The 6,000-nt window shown below is 44.1% G+C and overlaps 1 pseudogene; it reads right to left on the bottom strand.

The window, feature by feature from the left end:
- Positions 1-589: 589 nt before the first annotated feature.
- LOC120207266 overlaps positions 590-6,000 on the bottom strand; it is a 25,235-nt pseudogene continuing 19,824 nt past the window's right edge.

Raw genomic sequence — 6,000 nt, 5'->3', positions numbered from 1 at the left:
CACATGAAGGTAATATACAAATTATGCAAAATGAAATAAATGAAATAAACCATCCAGCTCAGTTGGTAGAGCACAAGGCTCTTAACATCGAGGTCGTGGGATCGAGTCCCACGGAGGGCATTTCATAATTCGGAGGTCTCCTACGGAAGTTGCTCTCAACCTGGCGTTGGGGGCAGCCTACTATCATACCTCCTCCTTACCCCATTATATATGGAATGAGGGTCAGCTAATTTAACAAGGGTTTATATGTAAATAAACTAATAAATCACACTTGGTCAAATCAATCAATAGGTCCATTATCAAAACAAACGGTGATCAAAACATAAAATAAAAATAAATTAACAACCCGAATCATAAAAACGTAAACCTTGATTAATGACGAAATCAGAAGATTACAAATATAACAGGTCCTAAAATGCTAATACTCCATTTCTAAAACACGGGCAATTCTAATATAGTAATATTGATCCAGAATAAGATGAATCTAGACCTTCTTTAAAAAAAAGATGAATCTAGACCTGGACAAATAAGTTGGATTAAATCAAGCAGCTTTCAAATAAAATCCCTGGTAAAAACACTCATTAAACGATCAATTGCTCGATCCGATCTCTTGCAAGTAATGTTCAGCTTCCAAGACTGCCATGTGTCACGGACTTAGCCTAGTTAGTTCGGTTGCTAATCCGTGCAGCACTCGAAAGGGACGCTTCCCAACCAAGTCAGCCTTTATCTCGTATATCTGATCAAACAGAAACAAACATTGCATTAGATCTTTATAGCCACATGGTCCTTCGACCAATAATCCGAGCCCGTGGGGCATAGCGGATGCACACCTCAACCCTCGGACTTCTCCGAGAGAAAATTGTTTTATTAAAAAAAAAGGAACATAGGGTTACAGAATACTCACCCACACCATCGAGGGCCGCCCACACCATCGATTAGGCCGTAGGGGCGGCCCTCGATGGTGTTCACAAGACACGTACCTTTACCTGTGGATCAACCCAAACTCTGCCGGCTGTCTACCCCCTATATATATGCGAAAACAAAATAACAGAAATGCTACCTATAGACGTTGAAATGCTCGAACAGGGGACAGTAAGTCATACCCCCACTCCCTACCTAAAACATTGAAATGCTTGAAAAGAGGACATGTTTATTCTACCCTGCCACTAGGCCCTATACATGGTTGGCCTTAGCGTGCCTACCCGGTTGTGGCCCCATAAAAAGGACGGCCACGACAATCTCCCCCACCTAATTTGTCGACGTCCTCGTCGGCTGCATAGTCTGGAACTCTTCAATCTTTTGCTTGAATGCCCTGAGGTCATACTCTCTTTCCCAAGTGTTCTCTTCCTGATCAAAGCCTCCCCACTTGACTAGATACTCTCGTCTTTTCTTTCCGCCCACCTTAACAATTCTCCCTGCAAGAATCTCGTCAATATGTCGCTATGAGGGTGGTTGCGTACCAATCGACTCTCTGGGAGGCATACTCTGATTAGCGACATTGGGATCAGTGTGAAATGGCTTCAGATTGCTCACATGGAAGACAAGGTGAACTCTCATCCAAGTAGGAGGGTCCACCTTGTACGAAGCATTCCCCACCTTTGCTACTATCGAGACTAGACCCTCGTACTTTCGCACCAAGCGACGATCCCTCTCGCGCAAAAATCTAAGTTGTTCTGGCATCAACTTGACAAGCACCAAATCTCCAACCTGAAAGTGTAGGTCTCGTCTGTTATGATCTGCACATTTCTTCATACGCTTCGCTGCTTTCTCCAAGTAAGCCTTGGCAATCTCCATATTCTGCTTCCACTCCCCCATAAAATTTGAGGCACGAGGGCATCTTCCTTGAGAGGTCTCATCCACACTATGTGGAAGCCTTGGCTGCTGACCTGTCACCAGTTCAAAAGGACTTTTATTAGTAGATGAACTCTTTTGTGAATTAAAACATAAATGCGCCACATCCAATAGTGGAGGCCAGTTCTTCTGATTGGCCAAAATGAAGTGCCTCAGGTACTCCTCCAAGAGTCCATTAAATCGCTCAGTCTGTCCATCTGTTTGTGGGTGGTAACTCGACAAAACGTTGAGTTATGTCCCCATTAATTGGAACAATCCCTTACAAAACTTCCCAATAAATCTTCCATCTCGGTCACTGACTATGCTCTGAGGAATGCTCCAATATTTCACCACGTGTTTGAACACCAACCTAGCTGTCTCTTCCGCCGAACAATACTTCGGTGCTGGTAAAAAAGTGGCATACTTCGAGAACCTATCCACTACCACCAGAATTGATCCAAGATCTCCTACACGAGGCAAGCGTGATATAAAATCCAAGGAGATGCTCTCCCAAGGTCGAGCAGGTATCGGTAGTGGCTCGAGTAACCCGACAGTCCTTTGTCGATCTACCTTATCTTGTTGGCAGATAAGACATGTCTTGGTGTAATCAATCGTATCTTGGCACATTTGAGGCCAATAATACCCTTGTCCCAACAAAGCAATAATACGCCTCCAACCGGGATGCCCAGCCCATGGGGTATCATGACATTCCTTTAACAGCTTCTGTCGTAGATTCCCAGCTCGAGGAACAAACATTCGTGGCCCCTTTGTCATCAATAAGCCATTTTCTATCCAAAACCATTTCAAAACACTCTTTTTAACCATCTCCATAAGGGCCACCACTTGCGGATCTTGCTTGGAAAAGTTCACAATGAGCTGACAAATTTCATTGGACACTCTACTAGCGATATAGGGGCCACACATCAGAGTGTTGCCAAATCTGCCCTGTGACTCAAAGCGTCAGCGACCTGATTCTTTTTCCTCGTCTTATGCTCAAAGTTAAAGTCAAACTCGGCCAGAAACTCTTGTCATCTAGCTTGCTTTGCTGTCAGTTTCGGTTGTGTCAGGAAGTGTCTAACTGTTGTATTATCGGTATTTACCACAAATTTGGAACCCAACAAATAATGCCTCCAAATCCTCAAACAATGAATTACTACGAGAAGTTCTTTCTCTGGAGTCGTATACCTCGCTTCAGTTTCATTTAGCTTCCTACTCTCAAACGCCTCGGGATATTTGTCCTGTAAGAGTACCCCTCAAATTGCATAGTCAGATGTGTATGTCTCTATTTCTAGAGGTTTTTCCAGGTTTGGCAAGGTAAGCACTGGTTCACTGATTACCACCTTCTTTAAATCGTCAAAGGCCTCTTGACAATCCTTGGACCAAACCCACTCACAGCCTTTCTTTAGCAAATCAGTGAGTAATTTTACTCTACGAGAATAACCTTCTATGAATCGTCTATAATAATTGGCCAAACCAAGGAAAGATCTAAGCTCACTAATATTTTGTGGGGTCGGCCACTCCTGGATAGCCTTCACCTTCTCTTTATCCATACGAATGCGCCCTTGCTCAATGATGTGGCCTAAAAATTGGACTTGTGTTTGGGCGAAAGCACATTTCTCCTTCTTCACAAACAACTGATTTTCTCGTAATCTCGTCAGCACCAACCGAAGATGCTCCAAGTGCTCTTCTATAGAAGTGCTAAATATCATTATATCGTCCAAGTAAATGACTACGAATTTATCGAGATAGTCATGGAATACTTGGTTCATCAAAGTGCAGAAAGTAACGGGAGAATTGGTTAATCTAAAATGCATAATAAGAAATTCAAATGCTCCATACCGAGTTACACATGTCGTTTTTGGCTCATCCCCTTCGGCCACTCTCACTTGATGGTATCCCGACCTGAGATCCAACTTCGTGAAATACTTATCATTACTCAGCTGGTCGAATAAATCGGCAATAAACGGAATGGGATATTTATTCCTGACAGTCACTTTGTTTAATCCTCTATAATCAACACACAATCTCAAACTCCCATCATGTTTTCTCTGGAATAACACAGGCGCCCCGAAATGTGACTTTGAGGGTCGAATAAATCCTGCTTGGAGCAACTCATCCAATTGTTTCCTCAACTCTGCCAACTTCGGAGGACTCATCCGATACGGGCACTTCGTATGAGGTTTTACTCCCGGGATTAATTCAATCTCATGGTCCACCAACCGTCTAGGGACAACTCTTTCGGTAATTCACCTAGCATTACATCCTCAAAGTCTCTCAACACTTCTTGAACATTCTTGGGCACTGTGCCAAGATTGTCATCCTCTTTGGAAATTAGAAAGTCTGAGAAGGAAGGCTCCCCCTTTTTCACCCTTCTCTTAAATTGGATAGCGGACAATATCTTCTTCCGAGGACGAGGGAGAATCGTAGCTGGTACCACACATGGCTACTCCCCCATGAACATTAAACAACTTGATGCCGGGATAGGAATCACATGGGCTGCCATCATAAAATCAAGCCCTAAGACCACGTCAAAATCATCCATGTGGGAAACTGTGAAATCTACACTTCCTTCCCAAGACCCAAGCTTGATACTGACCCTCTTCACACCTCCACATATCGTTGAAGCGACAGAGTTAACTGCTTTCATTTGTCCCACCTCCTTGGTGACAATCAGCTTACATCTCTTAGCTTCATCTGGAGAGATAAACGTATATGTGGCTCCTGTGTCGATTAGAGCTTTAGTGATTTTCTCATTTACTGAGATGTCCACATACATCAATCCCTTCTCTGGATTTTTCCTCAAGTTACTCAACTGAGACTGTAATGCAGTTATGAATATGATGGAGCCCATTCTAGCCGGCTCAGGCTCGGTATCTCTCGTCGGAGCGTTCACTCGTTCTCCGTCCTTTGTTGTTGCGACCATGGCATTAAAAGCACTTTGTTGTGGACACTCTGTAACCCGATGAGGTCCATTGAAAAGAAAACATCTTAATGAGGGTCTATTCCCTCCATTGCTCGATCCAGGACCAGTAGGGACTTTATTTTGAGCTGGGTCCCTTCTAAGGAATCTTCTATTTGCTCCCCAACTCGATGTCTTCTCCTCTCGAGCCAACTTGTTCCCACTAACCTGTTGGGTTTTAGCTCCACTCATAGAAGGCGTCTTGCGCTTTCCAGGATGATCGTTATAATCATTAAGGCACTCAGTAGCAGCTATCGCTACTGTCAAATCTTGAACCTTCTGTCTCTGCAGCTCGAGTCTAGCCCATGGCTTGAGCCCTTCAAGGAAATGAAACAACTTATCTCTTTCTGACATATCATTTATATCCAACATTAAGGTTGAGAACTCTCTCACATACTCACGTATAGTCCCATTGTGGGATAATTCCCTTAGCTTCTTACGAGCGTTGTAATCTACATTCTCGGGGAGGAAGGAGGTCTTCAACTCCTTCTTTAACGCATCCCAAGTCATAATGGAGCACACTCCATCTTTGAACTTGGATCGCCACCATAATTTAACGTCACCACCTAGATACATCGAAGCCATTACCACCTTATCTTCCTCAGACTCCGTGAGCATAGCTCGAAAATACTGCACTATGTCAAACAAGAAATTCTCAAGCTCTTTAGCATCCCTCATTCCATCAAAGCGTTGAGGGTCGGGGATCTTGGCTCGTACGCCCACTCTTTCAATCGGGTTTGCGGTCAAGCTAGCTACCGCTGCCTGAAGCACACTGATTTGAGCCTTTAGCTCATCATACCCAAGTTGTATGACGCATATGACCTCTCTTACCTCATTGCCCAAATCAGTTACTGTCTCGAGGAAATCCTCTTGGGTCTCCTCGACACTCCTCATATGATCACCAGAGATCATATAAGCTCCAAGGACTGCTAGCGCTGCTTCGATCTCTTATAGCTTTTGTCGATCAACCGAACCAGTCTCTTGCACCACCGGCTCAGTAGCTTTCTGCTCTACACCTCTGTGAGAGCTTGTTGATCCGCCATTTCGTGTGCGAACCATTCTCAGTACAACCGACTCAGTAACTTCTGGCTCTACGCCTCTGTGAGAGCTTGTTGCTCCGCCGTTTCGTGTACGAACCATTCTCTATAACTTGCTAGCACCTCTTTTCCTGCAACACAAATAAGCACAATCGTGCCTAAATTAGAAGGAAA

The sequence above is a fragment of the Hibiscus syriacus genome, unplaced genomic scaffold (genome assembly GCF_006381635.1).
Source record: "Hibiscus syriacus cultivar Baekdansim isolate YM2019G1 unplaced genomic scaffold, ASM638163v2 tig00014444_pilon, whole genome shotgun sequence".
NCBI classification, from domain to species: Eukaryota; Viridiplantae; Streptophyta; class Magnoliopsida; order Malvales; family Malvaceae; genus Hibiscus; species Hibiscus syriacus.
Note: the sequence above shows the minus strand (reverse complement) of the source record. Positions and strands in the feature narration are given on the sequence as shown.